This window comes from Primulina eburnea, chromosome 10 (assembly GCF_022965805.1).
Source record: "Primulina eburnea isolate SZY01 chromosome 10, ASM2296580v1, whole genome shotgun sequence".
Classification (NCBI taxonomy): Eukaryota; Viridiplantae; Streptophyta; class Magnoliopsida; order Lamiales; family Gesneriaceae; genus Primulina; species Primulina eburnea.
The window spans coordinates 25,843,917-25,861,389 of NC_133110.1; positions in this window are offsets into that span (position 1 = coordinate 25,843,917).

Consider the following 17,473-nt stretch of genomic DNA (forward strand, 5'->3'; position numbering starts at 1 on the left):
CAAAGTACCATTTTGGACCTGATATTCTGACCGATGTCCAGCTTTGACCAAAGCAATCGACATCTGCACATTCTGATCAACTCTTTGAGCCGCTTTAATTTTCAAAATCAGCTCTGGTTCCGCTTGAATAGTATATAATCTCATTGGTCTCTGATCTGTCTCAAATACTAATCCAGACAAACAACAGTTTTCAATCAAATTCGAAACACCTATCGTCGATAAGGATAGTGCACATACCTTTCGACTCAGCGCATCAGCTGCTGCGTTGGATTTCCCTGGATAGTATTTAATCTCACAATCAAAGTCTTTCAATAAATCCAGCCATCTTCGCTGTCTCATATTCAACTCTGATTGGGAAAACAGATATTTCAAGCTTTTATGATCAGAATAAATTTCGAATTTCTCACCGTACAGATAATGTCGCCATATCTTTAATGCAAAGACTATAGCTGCCAATTCAAGATCATGAATTGGATATCGAGTTTCATGGGGTTTCAGCTGTCTCGAGGCATAAGCAATCACATGCCCCCGTTGCATCAATACACAACCCAATCCTCGGTGAGATGCATCGCAGTAAACAACAAATCCACCAGTGCTTGAAGGAATCGTCAACACAGGAGCACTGGTCAATCTCTTCTTTAGCTCAAGAAAACTGGTCTCACATTCCTCAGACCAGACATATGGAGCATTTTTCTGAGTTAGCTGAGTAATTGGTTTAGCAATACTCGAAAAATCTTTAATGAATCGGCGATAATATCCTGCCAAACCCATAAAACTGCGAATTTCCGGCACAGATGTAGGTCTCGGCCAAGAAATCACTGCCTCAACCTTACTGGGATCAACTGATATACCATCTCCGGATATAATATGTCCCAAAAATATCACCTGTTTCAACCAGAACTCGCATTTCGACAATTTAGCATACAATTTCTCTGCCCTCAAAATTCTCAACACAGTCCACAGATGATTAGCATGTTCAATCATATTCTTCGAATAAATCAATATATCATCAATGAATATGATAACAAAATCATCCAAATATTTCTGAAAGACGCGGTTCATCAATCCCATAAATACCGCTGGTGCATTCGTCAATCCAAATGGCATGACAATAAATTCATAGTGTCCATACCTGGTTCTAAATGCAGTCTTTGAGATATCAGAGTCCCTGACTCTCAGTTGATGGTATCCCGATCTCAGATCGATCTTGGAATATACAGATGAACCCTGCAGCTGATCAAATAAATCATCAATACGAGGCAATGGGTATTTATTCTTTACCGTTGCTTTGTTCAGCTGCCGGTAGTCGATACAAAGTCTCATCGACCCGTCTTTCTTTCTCACGAACAGTACTGGAGCACCCCAAGGAGATACACTCGGTCTGATATATCCCTTGGCCAGTAAATCCTCCAACTGTTCTTTCAACTCCTTCAATTCGATTGGTGCCATCCGGTAAGGAGCCCTCGAAATCGGAACTGTTCCTGGCATCAATTCAATGCTGAAGTCTATTTCTCGAATCGGAGGTAATCCAGGAATCTCGTCTGGAAAGACATCAGTAAACTCGCACACCACTGGCAAATCCGCCAATGTTGGGCTCGTTTTCAGTAAGTCAACTGAATATACCAGGAATCCATCCGCTCCTTTCTGCAATAATCGAGTCATATTTATTGCAGATATCAAAGGAATTCTAGCCCTAGAACCCTTACCATAAAATTTCCACTCCTTAGCCATCTCAGGTCTGAATCGAACTATCTTGTGGAAACAATCGACTGTAGCTCGGTACTTGGTCAACATGTCGATACCGACAATACAATCAAAATCAGATAAACCAAGCACAATACAGTCTAACTCAATCGTATGCCCATCGTACTGCAGTATACACGATTTCACAAATTTCACCGATATCAAACCTGTTCCTAACGGAGACGTGACAGATACTACAGTAGCTAAGGACTCAACAGGCAATGAATGCATTAAAGCAAATCGCTCAGACATAAAAGTATGTGATGCACCAGTATCAATCAATACATAAGCAGGATAACCAGAAATAAAACAGTTACCTGCCACGACATCCTCAGGTGCATCCTGTGCCTGCTCCTCAGTCAAAGCAAACAATCGGGCCTGTTGTCTAGGAGGCTGGCTCGCGATCTGGCCCCCTCCTGGCCTCTGCTGTGACAGAGTAGACGGTGCTGGCTGAAAGGAATGAACGGCAGAAGATCGTCTCCCTGTCTGAGCCGCTGATCCAGACGACTCAGCAGCCTGTGATCCCTGGGCACTCCTCTGGGGACACACTCGGGCAAAGTGTCCCTGCTGTTTACAGATACGACAGCTGCCAACTACTCCTCGGCACTGATCTGTGGAATGTCTCCCTCCACAAGTACCACAGTATGGTCCAGTATAACTTTGGCTCTGACCGATCTGTCTCGAGCCACTCGAACTGGACGAGGTAGTCCCTGATTTCTTGAATTGCTTTCCTCTAGCCTTCAAGAAATCCTTCTTCCCGGTACCGCTGCTGCTTTTAAATCGAGGAGCTGGTTGTTGCTGTCCCTGTCCTGGAAGCACAAAAGAAGCCTCTCTCTGTCTCATCAGTCCTGCTTCGGCTCCCTTGGCTCTGTTTAGGGCATCGGTGAAGTTGTTGGGCCTCCCAGTATTTACCAGCGTAAAAATCTCAGGATTTAGGCCATTTATGAACTGGTCTGCTACGGCCTCATCATGCTCAGCGACATGGGGAGCGAATCGAAGTAGTGTAGAGAACTTAGCCACGTAGTCCTCAATGTTTAATTGGCCCTGTTTCAAGTTTGCAAATTCGGCTCCCTTGTCCTTCCTATACGATACTGGGAAGAACCGTAGAGAAAATTCAGATTTGAACACATTCCAGGTAATGGCCATACCTCGTTGTTCCAATGCCCGTTTCGTCGTGATCCACCAATGTTTAGCAACGTCATGCAATTGGTGTATTATCAGTTTTGCCCTCTTTTCCTCCGTATACTCCAACGAGTCAAACAGTGATTCAATGTCGTCCAACCAACTCTCACATTCCACGGAGTTCTCCGTACCTTTCAAAGTCGGTGGATGAAATGACTGAAACCGTTTCAGCAATTTCTCCATTGCTGTAGGTGTCACATCCATGGGAGGATTCGAGGTACTCCCCTGTTCTGGCATTCTCCTCGGAGGCATATCTGATAATCGAAGAGGTTAGTAATTCCAAATACCACTTACCAGTTTCAATCCTCCTCGGATCATGTTACAGCTGATCCATCCCGAATAATACACCATACCATATCAATAGCAGATAAGTCAGGTAACATGTATTAAAACAGGAATCATGCTAGCAATCAAAAGCAGGAAAGAAAACACATTCTACCCCGCTCACTATCTCCTATCTCAATCTCAAGGATCTATCGCTCTGATACCACCTGTTGTGGGGACCCGGACGCTAATCCAGTTCTAAATCATCTTTGGGACTAATTAATCAATTATAAAACAGGGTCTAATTTTTTTTTTCTTTTTAAAGTGCGGAATGTAGTGAAATTAAAACATATATACATATCAGTATATAAAATACAAATCCTGTATTTCAACATTTATTCCAACTAGGGTTTAAACTAAAGTCAAGTGTTTAACCCTACATCTAGTCCAAGTCCGGTGCCACCACTCTAATCACGATCTAGCTCTTCATCTCCTCGACCCTGGACCTGTCCCACCTGTTGTCAAGTACACATACAGACAAGACAACAGCCGGATATACCGGTGAGAATATAATTCCCAGTATAAATCAATGAAACATGCAATCATATAAACAATATAAAGCATGTAATCAGGTAACATGAATATGTATCAAAATCTGAAACATAAACAATCTCAAATCAAACTGTCGACATCAATCATAATTCAGACTAGACTCAATCCTAGTCTAGGGATCCCGGTTTCCAGATGTGGTATTCCTATATCGAATTCCGTAAAGGATGGAACCATAATATCTATTACTCGATATAACCAGTGCCCTGGTATTCCTATATCGAATTCCGTAATAGAAGAATTCCAATACCCTTTACTCGATATAACCAAATATGGTGTTCCTATATCGAATTCCGTAATAGATTCCATTACTCGATATAACCAAACATCCAGTGTCCTGACCTAACCGTCAAGGACTGTAGCTCTATCACTAGTATCCTATCTTGAGACATAGTGCAATGTGCCGTGGCGATACCACCACTATCCGGCACTTCTGTCACAAGATAACTTGTCTAATACCTGTCATCTAAATACAAGAGAACAAGTACATTAATCAATGTAATGCAAATATCCATGCAATAAAATAAAGTATGTGATTTAGGGAAACCCAAGTCTAAACCGACTCAAGTCCATCTCCCAATACCACATTGACTTATACCTTTCTTTCGTCGGTTTCTGGCTCAGTCGAAGTCCTGAATTCAAAGCCTGTCTGGTACTGACAATATCAATAATCTCATATCAATATACTAGTCAACTCCATAACAATCTGATCAGTCTGGAATTAATTCAAAATCAACGGTATAACGGTATACTTCCAATATCCCCGTCCATACCAATTTACCAGATAATAGTTACAATCTATAACCCATATCCAATACATTCTATAATCAATCCATAATCCAAATCTGTCCGGTATTAACTGATTATAATCAGAAAATCATAACAAGTCCATAATCAGTCTATGTCTTAATCTGACTTCGATTCTATGATGTCTAACCTATCAAGAACATCATATCTGAATCCTATTCAATTCTGACAATAGCATAAATTCAAAGCATGTCAAAACGTAGCAAAACTTACGTCAAAGTGTAGCCTACGTCGATAGGAACTCACTACCGAAGTCGGATTACAATTCGGACGGACGGATTGATCACACGATTGAACTTGAAATCGAATTCCAAACTTTCCTCTCAATTTCCCTTTTCTGTTTCTGAAGAAATGTTTGCATGTTTATATATATATATATATACAACTCCCGCATGCACAAGGGCAAATGGCGAACTCTCAGCCAAACACGTCTCGCGCATATGCGCGACTTCCTCGGCGCATATGCGCGAGACATTCTGTCTCGGCGCGTGACTGGCACCTCGCCTCGCGCATATGCGCGCACGCTATCGGCGCATATGCGCGAGGTCCAATCGAAATTTAGGGGGGCTACTGTCCCCTTCGCGCATATGCGCGCAATCACTCGCGCATATGCGCGAACCCTTCTGTTTAATGCGCGCATGTGCGCGCATTAGCTCGCGCATGTGCGTGAGTCCTTTGCACCAATACACACACTTTCACACTTATGTGTATTTCATGTCCCGATTAATCCTTCATAATCATATCAAATTATAATTCAATAATTACCGATTACTGGGATTAATTTTCCGGGCATTACATGGACAATGGCAGGTACTCCAGGATAACAGGAGACCAGAGAGGGTACTTCTGGTGGGAGCCATAGCTTGGGCTGAGGTTTATGTTTATGTCTTGTTCCCAGTATATGTATATATGTATCTATATACCGGGGCATGTCCCGAGGATATGAGATGTTTGTATGTGATTGATTACGTGTGGGCGTGGTTATGATTTGAATTTAGATACTATTTTTAGTATTTAAATATCAGAAGAGATATTTTGGGCTCGTCGTAAAGAAATTTTAAACCCGTTTTCCGCTGTGATTACTTAACCCTAATCAGATTGCATTATAATAACGATTAGGAGCTAAGGGCCCCACACAGAGTGGTATCAGAGCATAGCTGGGAATGCTCTATTGAGTCTTGTGTACACTTGAATAGGCACAATTGAATTGTGCGTATGTGTTTGACTTATTTGTATTACTTGCTCTTATGTGATTTGATTCGAGTAAGTATCTGATGAGATTGATGATATGAGATGATGATGTTATGAAATTGATATTGATTTGTGATATTCATCATTGATTTGTAGATGGATCACATAAATGAAACTGCGAGTAGCAGTACTGAGAGGATTGTTGGGCAATTTGAAGGGTTGTCCATGGATGTTGTGATGGCTCGATTCTAGGATCTGAAACCACCGAGGTTCTTTGGCACTGAGAGTGCTGAAAGAGCTGAGGCCTGGCTGAAGGATATCGAGCACTTGTTTAATATTGTTGAGTATTCAAGGCTCGGAGACTGAAACTTGCTCTCTATCAGTTGAAAGACCGAGCTAAATCTTGGCGGGAAGCCGTTGAGATTGGATTGAAAGAGGCCGGGACTGAAGTCACATGGGATGTCTTCAAGGCCCAGTTTTTGGAGCAGTATTCCCCTCCTTCTTATTATACTGCTCAGGAGGATGAATTCAATAATCTGCAGCAGGGAACGATGACTGTTGCAGAGTATGCTTCGAAATTTTCTATGTTACTGAAGTATGCACCTCACGTAGCTGGAAATGCGAGGGCAAAATATAACAGGTTTGTAAATGGTTTACATCCTGTTTTATATACATATGTTGTTTCTGGATTGCCTACCAGCTACGCAGAGGCAGTGGAACGAGCTAAGGCAGCCGAGGCTGGACTTAGGCGGGGAGGTCCACAGTATACTCCTCCACCACCGGTGTCAGCTCAGCAGCCTACTTTGCGACCGAGGGGTAAGAAATTCAAGAAGACTGGCTCTGTTTCTTCGTCTTCTTCGAGTTCGAGTGGATCACAGCGAGGGAGTCCTGTGATTGCTTCCTACTGTAGTCATTGTGGGGGTAAACATACTATCGAGCAGTGTCGAGGTATGTCTGGTACTTGTTATCAATGTGGGCAGGAAGGCCATTTCTCTCGAGTATGTCCGAACAGGGGTACCACTTCTGCTCAACCCCAGCCAGGATTTAGAGGTGGCCCTAGTATGATGAGACCTGCTGTTCCTGTTCCATATTTTCAGCAGTCGAGTGTCCCACGATATCGAGGACCGGGTGGTCAGAGTGCCCAAGTTCCTCCTCAAGTTAGAGTGTATGCCATGACTGAGGATCAGGCGAGAGAAGCTCCTGGAGGTGTGATTGCAGGTATTTGCACGCTTTGCGATTATCCTGCACGTGTTTTATTTGATACAGGAGCATCTCATTCATTCATATCTCATGCATTTGTTGCATCTCACGATATCGAGTGTACTCCGTTGTATGATACTTTGTCGATAGCCACGCCAACAGGGAAGATTATATTGTCTGAGAAAGTTGTGCATAATTGTGTATTGATATATGAGGATAATGTGGTATTTCTGAATTTGATTGTCCTCCCAATGCACGACTTTGATTGTATTGTTGGCATGTATATCTTGATGACAAATAGAGCTACCGTTGATTGTTGTCACGGAGTGGTTTGATTTCGACCGATTGATGGACCCAAGTGGAATTTTTATGGCAAGGGTTCTCAAGCCAAAATTCCATTGGTATCTTCCTTGGAAATGTCTCGATTGTTGATTGGCGGAGATGAGGGTTATCTTATCTACGCTATTGATATTTCGAAGAAGGAGTCTTCTTTATCTGAGATTCCTGTTGCGAAAGAGTTTCCGGATGTATTTCCCGATGGGATTCCTGATTTTCCTCCTCATCGAGAAGTTGAGTTTAGTATTGATCTTGTGCCGGGGACTGCGCCTATTTCTAAAGCTCCTTATCGCATGGCACCCCTGGAATTGAAAGAATTAAAAGAACAATTACAGGATCTTCTCGATAAGGGATATATTCGACCGAGTGTATCACCTTGGGGAGCTCCAGTATTATTTGTTCGAAAGAAAGATGGTACGATGCGAATGTGTATCGATTATAGGCAGCTGAATCGGGCTACTGTGAAAAACAAGTACCCACTTCCGCGTATTGATGATTTGTTTGATCAGCTTCAGGGTACTTCTGTATACTCGAAGATTGATCTTCGTTTTGGGTATCATCAAGTACGAGTTCGAGACGAAGATGTGCCCAAAACTGCTTTCCGTACGAGGTATGGCCATTATGAATTCCTGGTTATGCCTTTTGGTCTTACGAATGCTCCTGCTATCTTTATGGATTTAATGAATCATGTCTTCCGAGATTATCTGGACCGATTCGTTATTGTGTTCATTGATGATATTCTTGTCTATTCGAAATCGAAAAAGGAGCATGCTGAACATCTGAGACTGGTACTTCAGACTCTTCGTACTAGTCATTTGTATGCCAAATTGTCCAAATGTGAATTCTGGATGGACAAAGTGGTATTTCTGGGCCACGTCATTTCGAGACATGGCATATCTGTTGATCCTTCGAAGGTCGAAGCTGTATTGAATTGGCCGAGACCTACGAATGTTCCTGAGATCCATAGCTTCATGGGTTTAGCTGGATATTATCGTCGTTTTATTGAAGGATTTTCGAAGATAGATAAACCTATCACTCAACTGACACAGAAGAATCAGCGATTCATTTGGTCAGAGGAATGTGAAGCTAGTTTTCTTGAATTGAAGACGAGATTAACCACAGCACCTGTGCTTACTATCCCTTCAGGTACCGAAGGATTTGTGGTGTGTACAGATGCGTCTGGTAAAGGTTTGGGCTGTGTTCTGATGCAACATGGCAAAGTGGTTGCTTATGCGTCTCGTCAATTGAAATCTCATGAAACACGTTATCCTGTTCATAATCTCGAATTGGCCGCCATTGTATTTGCTCTGAAGATTTGGCGCCATTACTTGTACGGAGAAAAATTTGTTATTTATTCAGACCATAAGAGTCTGAAATATCTCTTTTCTCAATCTGATTTGAATATGAGGCAATGCAGGTGGATGGATCTCTTGAAGGATTTTGATTGTGAGATTCAATATCACCCCGGATCGGTGAATGTTATTGCGGATTCCCTGAGCCGGAAAGTTTATGATCCTGTTTTAGCTTCTGTCAATGTCGCCAAAGTACACGAGGATATTTGTACTTCTGGTTGGACTTTTCACTCGAATTGGAATTCTGTCACTGTCTCAGCATTGCAAATTGAGCCAAATTTGATATCGAAAATACGAAAGGTCCAACGAAGCGATGCTCAGATCCAAAAGTCGAAAGAACGTGTATCTGCAAGACATCAGTCTGGATTTCAGATTTCTTCTGATGGTTCTTTACGACTTAATGGTCGGCTCATAGTTCCTGACGACTCTGATTTGAGATCTGCCCTTCTTCGAGAAGCACATTCTAGCAAATACAGTATTCACCCTGGAGGTCGAAAGATGTATTTGACATTGAGACCTCAATTCTGGTGGAGACGTATGAAGAAGGACATTGCTGAGTTTATTTCGAAATGTCTTGTCTGCCAGCAAGTGAAAGCCGAGAGAATGAAACCTGGAGGATTGCTCCATAGTCTCGAAATCCCGAAATGGAATTGGGAACATATTGCTATGGATTTCGTGACTCATTTACCTCGTTCGCCCAAGGACTGTGATGCTATTTGGGTCATTATTGATCGGCTTTCGAAATCTGCGCATTTCATTCCGTATGAGCGGACTTATCCTTATAAGAGAATGGCCCGTTTATACATTGAAAATATTGTGAGACTGCACGGTGTTCCAGTCTCGATTGTATCAGATCGTGATCCCAGGTTTGCTTCTAAATTCTAGGGTAGTTTTCAGGAAGCGATGGGTACGCGGTTGGCTATGAGTACTGCTTATCACCCTCAAACTGATGGCCAGACCGAGCGTACGATTCAAACATTAGAGGATATGTTGCGTGCTATTGTGATGGACTTCAGAATGGGATGGCAAGATGCCTTACGATTGGTTGAATTCTCTTATAATAATAGCTTTCAGACGAGTATCGGTATGGCACCGTTTGAAGCTCTATATGGGAGACGATGTAGATCACCGTTATTCTGGGATGAAATTGGTGAGAGACAATTTACTGGACCTGAAATGATACAGGAAATGAACGATAAGGTTCAGTTGATTCGGCAGCGGATGAAAGCTGCTCAGGATCGTCAAACGAGTTATGCGAACAAACGAAGACGACCCTTGGAATTCCAGAATGGTGACAGAGTGTTTTTGAAAATATCTCCCTTTAGAGGCACTGTTCGATTCGGCATGCGAGGGAAGTTATCTCCTCGTTATGTTGGTCCATACGAGATTCTTGATCGAGTTGGTGATCTTGCGTATCGATTGGCGTTGCCACCAGCTCTATCTGCCATTCACGATGTGTTTCATGTTTCTATGTTGAGGAAATATGAACCAAATCCATCACATGTGCTTGCACCTGATGAGGTTGAACTGGATCCTTCTCTTTCCTATGTTGAACAACTTGTTCGCATTATGGATCGAAAAGAGAAGATATTGAGAAATAAATCGATTCCTCTGGTACGAGTGCAATGGACACGACATGGTGTGAAAGAATCAACGTGGGAATTGGAGAGCAAGATGCGAGATTCGTATCCGCATTTGTTTGATTCTACGACATCTATTCCATTGTATTCGATGTATTATGATCTTTTTACTGATTTTAATTTCGATATGTACTATAACTTGTGGCATATGTATGTTTGCCAATGTTATGTATATAGAGATGTTTGAGATTTCGAGGACGAAATCTTTTAAGAGGGGGAGAAATGTGAGACCTCGAGACTAAAATAGATTTGATGGCATTTTGGTAAATAATTTGAAAAATAATGAATTCATTTTAAGGGCAAAATGATAATTATGTTTGTATTTTAACATAATTGTCCGAATATTAACCCAAATGATTTGAGATTTGGATATGTTGTAGAAAACTCAAAGATGGAGAAGTTTCATGTTTTGAGTTTTGGAAAATTTGATTGTTTGACTGATCTGAAGAGATATACCGAAGTTAAAATGTTAAATAGTATATATTATATTATATTATATTATATTATTATTAATATAATATAATAATATAATATAATATAATATTAAAAAAAATAAAAAAAATATAAAAATTTAACTTGAGTCGGTGGAATTCATTTGAATTCCACCTACTCAATTTACGTAGCAGACGAGAGTCCGAGAAAAGAGAAACAGGTTTTCGGTTTTCTTTTCGATCGTGCGATTTATCGGTTTATCCAATCGACTAACCGACTTCAGTTTTGGGATCGTTGACACGAGGCCTTCGATTTGAGGTATAAATTTTATATTTTTGATGATGTTTGAAATTCGTCGATTTTTGGAATAAATCCGATAAATTTTTAAATCATACTGGAATTGAGATTGTTGAATAATGTATGATTTTAACGAAGAAGAGATGATTATAGTGATGTTATTTTGAATTATTCCTGATTTATTATAATTAGGGAATTTTAAATCGTTGGATTGAGATTGAAGAATTATTTGTCAGTTATTATTAATTCTGATAAATATATGCGGTAGAATAACCGACAAGAAACTCGTATTCGAAGTCGGAATTGAATTATGTTATGATTTGAATTTGATATGAATTTTATAAGTTTCAAAAGATATTTGAAACTTATATTGTTGATATTGAATGATGTTATTGATTGAAATGAATGTATTATTGATGTAGATAGATTTTTATACTGAAATCTAAAGCTACAGTGGACTGGAAACGAAGAATTGAGGTATGTTGCGACCGGGTAACATACGACAGGTATCTGTATTATATGATATATGTGGGATTGATTTGATTGGAATACGTGTCTATATGCCTATTTGTTGATTTGATGTGGCATACATGACATTGAGATTTGAGTATCGATGTACAAAATAAATGTTTTGTTAACACACATCATTTTATGCATACATCGATACATGACATGCACGTTGAGCTATGATCCTTGGATACCCTGATATGATTTGATTGGATTCCGGGGTTTGTGAACACAATCGCTATGCCGGTGTTATATGACCCGTAAAGCATAGACAATTGTGGCCCCATATGATTGCATATGAGATGTGGGATTGATGGCGCTTCGTCGACGCTATCATATGTGTATTCCCATATCGGCCGGTGTGCCAGCTCGAGCATTGATTTGATTTGATAGCGATTCGATTGATTCTGACATGTGCTCAGTGGATGGGCATTTGACCTGATACCTCCACGACATACATGCATTGCATACCATATATCATTGTTTAGATATCTGTGGTATATATGATTGGTTGTTCCATACGGAGCTTTGCTCACCCCCAAGGGGGGCTGTTGTTGTCTATGTGTGTGGACAATGGCAGGTACTCCAGGATATCAGGAGACCGGAGAGGGTACTTCTGGTGGGAGCCACAGCTTGGGCTGAGGTTTATGTTTATGTCTTGTTCCCAGTATATGTATATATGTATCTATATACCGGGGCATGTCCCGAGGATATGAGATGTTTGTATGTGATTGATTACGTGTGGGCGTGGTTATGATTTGAATTTAGATATTATTTTTAGTATTTAAATATCAGAAGATATATTTTGGGCTCGTCGTAAAGAAATTTTAAACCCGTTTTCCGCTGTGATTACTTAACCCTAATCAGATTGCATTATAATAACGATTAGGAGCTAAGGGCCCCACATATGTCAACAGTCTTGTCAGCCGTTACTGGTATGGCTGCCACAGAGGGACTCAGAGATTGCCTCTTCAAGGGCACGTTCTTCTTGGGACGTTGGAAAGAACGTTTCTTTCCCTTCACATGTGGACCAATCCTCGTACCAGATGAAGTATCCACATAAAGAACCGACTTCTCATCATTTATAGAAGCTTGCACATAACACTTGACTTTCAAGTCATGGTCACACCATTCCTTGTAAGTCTGCAATTCCTCAGAAGTGCAGTCAGCCAGAGCCTCAACAGGGGATAACTTAGTAAGTGTATACGCTATCCTTTCCGAATTCAAGACAATTTTCAGATTTCTTAGCCAATTGAGGTAATTAGGTCTGGTTAATACGTGTTTTTTGAGTATTACATACAACGAATTGCGAATCGAAGACATTGTCAAAAAGTATTGAAAAGTAAAATAGATAAATGTTAATGACTATTTTAAAATATTTAGTAAGATATGAAGTATGGACTTTTACTTCATAAATTTTTACTCCCGCTGTTTTGACATCTTTCACTACCCTCTAGTAAAAACGGGAAACTCCTTTCCTCAGTAGATACGCAAGGTCCAATTAGCGAATTGTGATCCCGAATAATATCGGCCAATCACAATTCCTAAAAGGTAGTTTCCAATTGCATCTCAATGCAACCCTCTACGTAAAATTTTGTCTTACGTTTGATTAGGACCCAATAATTTGACGTCGTTCATCTTTACGTGTCAAGCCTTACCATCGATGTTGAACCTTAATGGACGGTCGCCATGAGTTCCCTCAATAATAGGAGCTGAAATCATGGGAGTTCCACGTAGTTCTCAACACCATGTCAATGGATGTCACAGCTTTCCGGCACCCTGGACTCCCCCAATAATATGAGCCGAGCCCCGAGCACGGGTAGCGTTCATCATGCACCCATTGTCCGTGGAAGACATGGAAATTATAAAAAAATTTATAATTCCCCTTTTCGGGCTTGATATTAATTTTGAATCTTATTCAAAATGAGGGTTTTTAGTTTTGAAAGGTCTCATCATTAATTTTTTTTTAAAGCTCGCCATGTCTGATCGTATGTTTGCCGGATTCATGCAACTTTGTTATTATCATAATAATAATAACGCACATACTCATTATTTATAATATATCATGCATATATTATAAACAGTAAACAAAACAAGGATGATCAATCGCCCCAATACTAATGGCCCGTGTGAGCTAAACACGAGCCTAGGTCCAATCCTAGGGAAATGAATGGGATGCAAATGCAACTATTACATTAGCTTCCAATATTTACATGTCTTCGATCTTCATAATCATCATGGCCACCATCTTCCAATCTTGATCATCCACTATACTAATATTTACAAATAAATATCCATGGCAAATAGAGATACATCTCATGGGGGTGGGAACGGGCCATAAACCAAGCCTACTTTATAAATTGATAATTATTACAATCATTCAACACAAAATATCCTAGCATACACCTAGCAAATTGGGCTTGAGCTTTTGATCATCCTTCATGCATAATATCACATATCATACACCATCAATTAATTATCACCATAATTAATTGATCCAATATTATATATCTTGATCCAATCACTAACTGTCACGATTATAAACTAAATTAACAAAGTATACAAACACCTTTGTCTACTTTCTAATTAATTTATGTATAACCGAATTTCTTGCAAATCACAATTTACTATAAATAATTAAAATCCAACTTCAATTATTTATTTCATGAGAAAATATTTGCAACTTTTGTAAATTTAAACTTAAGGACCAAAAAAATCATTTTTCACCAAAAACATTTTGGCCCATTTAAATTTTACAAATATGTTAGCCATCCAATGGCCCAACAACTCAAGGCCCATGACACTTTGATATTTCAAAACACCTTTTGAAAACCCTAGCCGTTATCGCCGTCGTCGGATTCCGGCCAACATGCAAATTTTTTTTTAATTTTAAATAGAGGGCTTCGGGCAGCACCTCTGGCTGCCCTTGCTGCCCGAAATGGGCAGCCGGGCTGCCCGAAATGGGCAGAAACATGCTGCCCGAAAATGCCCTATGTGTTGGCCTTGATTTTGTTGCAAAATTACATCTCGTGCGGTTAGAAATCGAACTCAATATAATATCATGTATATGCTACAAAAACTAGTACCCTTAGCTCTGATACCACTTGAAGGAGATCAATTTTAGGGTGTTCAAATGCGCAACGGAAGTTCAAAATTGTTTTAAGGGCATGAAAACCGAAATTTTAAAGGAAAAATTTCTTGAACTCCTCATGTACTAGCATGTAACATATACAAAAATACAACTATGACATTCATAGGGTGTTTAAAAATGATGCCTATCAATCTCAAAGATTGATGTAATAGCTCCAACCAAGTTGTAAACAACTTGGTTCTTCAAAGGCAAGACAAATCTACAAGCTCTCCTTGTCCTTGAGTCCTTCCTTCAAAATCAAGCCCACCACTTGCTAACTAGAACCCTTCTTACTTTGCACTAGAAAAATAAGAAGATTTTTCTTTGAGAAGTGCAAGAATTTCTCAACAATTGAAGAACAAAATTGGGAGAAAAATGAGATGCAAATTTTGGCCAAAGTGAGGGAGAGTGGGAAAGTGAATGACTTGTCTTGGTTGTGGGAAAAGCTAAAAGAAGCATGTGCATGCCATGCCAATATTTTAATCAAAAGTAATCCACAACCCTTCACCTCTCAATCATGCATATCAAGTGGGTTGTAACATTTACAAAGGGCCCATGGACTTTTAATTTAAATTTTCTCAAACATATTTCAGCCCAATTAAACAATGCTTGATTTTCCTCAAGCCCACTAGTTAAATAATTATTTCCAATTGGGCTCTACAAGGCCCAATGTTATTTAATTAATTCACCACTTGAATTAATTTAATTATTTAGACTCTACTAGGACCACTAGTGTTAAATTTATTCAACACTTGAATTAATTTAATTTAGTCCATAATAATGTTTATGAAAATCACAACTTTCAAATACGTTATTCACTTGGTCAACTTTTAATTTAGGAACACATTCATAAATTAAAAGTTACATTTCTCTCATAGAAGTCATACTTCTATTTTTTCTTACTCTTATAAACTCCTTTATAAGACGTTCAACACATTGAACTATTTTACTTCTCAACGGGATCTAGAAAGCTAGTACTTGTGTGGCCCTCAATGGTTCATTGATACAACTAGCCGTGGGTTCACATCTCCATGTGATTCGGACTAAACATGTCCTTATACGAGCATACCCCAATTGCTCCATTCTTAATTATCAACTCCTTGCTAATAAGAACGTCAGAACTCAAGTCTGATAGTACCCAACCAATCATGTTAAACGCCTAGCAGCATCGCTTACATGATTCCCTAGGTATCAAATGATAGTACCTGCAAGAACCATTCAATTATGGTTAGCGTACAGTACGGTCCCTTCAACTCATATATCCCGACCGATACGACAACCATTGGTATATCGAGAGTTGTCAATGAATACATACTATGTGTCATGTCGTAGTTGCATCGATGGTGTAATCTATGAAACCCCTTTCATAATTACCACCATACTCTGATCAGAGATTTCATACTACACATACATGAGAACACATAGGATATCCATACCCGAAGGTAAGCGGTGAATCCCCGACTACAATGCATCGTCTCCTATATGTTTCGACAGAACACCCAACCTTGCCACCTGATGACCCCATGAGAGTCGGTAAACAAGTCAAAGTGTAATTCTAACACATAGAGTCTCAATGTTGTCTCGGATCATAAGGACTAATGGTGTACAACCATAAACTAGGACGTTTGCACTCGATAAGTGAGAATCACTTGGAAAGTCCTTTATGGAGGGTTGTTCAATGCACTCTACCAGGAGCACCTATCTGCATGCTCGGACATCACAATGTCCCCTACCAATGAAACATGGTACTCACATCGCAGATACTAGTCTCGAACTCGAGCGGCCTATATCCTTCTTAGCGGCGGTTGAATCGACTAGGAACTGTTTAGAATAGACAGTATTCCAAATATGAGTTTCATGATACTCATCATATGAGTATCTCATATTATTTCTACTATTTGTATATTCAAGGACTTTATCTATGCAACTAGCATGGGTATACAAAAAAGAATTGCCAAAATAATAAATCCAAATAGTATTAAAATAAACACTGTTCATACATAGAGTTTAAACATGAACCCTCGGCCAACACTTGGCTCGACGGACACCTACTCTAACAATTAAATTTATATATATATATATATTATATTTTAACTATATATGCATATTTTGGCTGGACGAGTCCGGGGCGAGTGTGACAAAACCCGGGACTCGCCCAGACTCAGTTGTAGACCTGCTAGGTCTGTTATAGGGCGGGGTTTAATACGGAGCCAGATTTAGACCCAACCCAATATCATTCCTAGGATCTACTGTCCTCGTGTTGAGTTTGGATTTTTGAGAAAATTTTGGTCTTTTTCGGAATGATTTTTATGTTTTAAAAAATAATTGGAGACTGATTTAGTTAAATTCAATCACTTTGTATACCACATGTTTAAGAGAACAAGTGAAAATATACCTTTTACATGGTGATTTTGATATGTCTTGATCAAAATACCCTCCAATGAAGGAAAGAAATCGAATTTTATAGCGTAAGTTGACATATTTTGGTTTCTATTTATGAATTGTCAAAATTCGAATTTATTCATGTAAATTGGTTTTTTATTTTTATTTTTAACTTACAGTCATTTTTAACCAAAATACTGTCATGATTTCGAAGTTTCAGTAATGCTCGTTACGTCAACAATATTCGACTTCATTTAAGGAATTCTTTATCTTAGATTATTTATTTTTATCAATTAATCATATCTGAATTTAAGAGTATACTAATAAAAATTTGGTGTCAGAGCACGTGTTCCTGATTAAATTATAATTACTAAACAATCAATATTAATTAGTGTAAACAA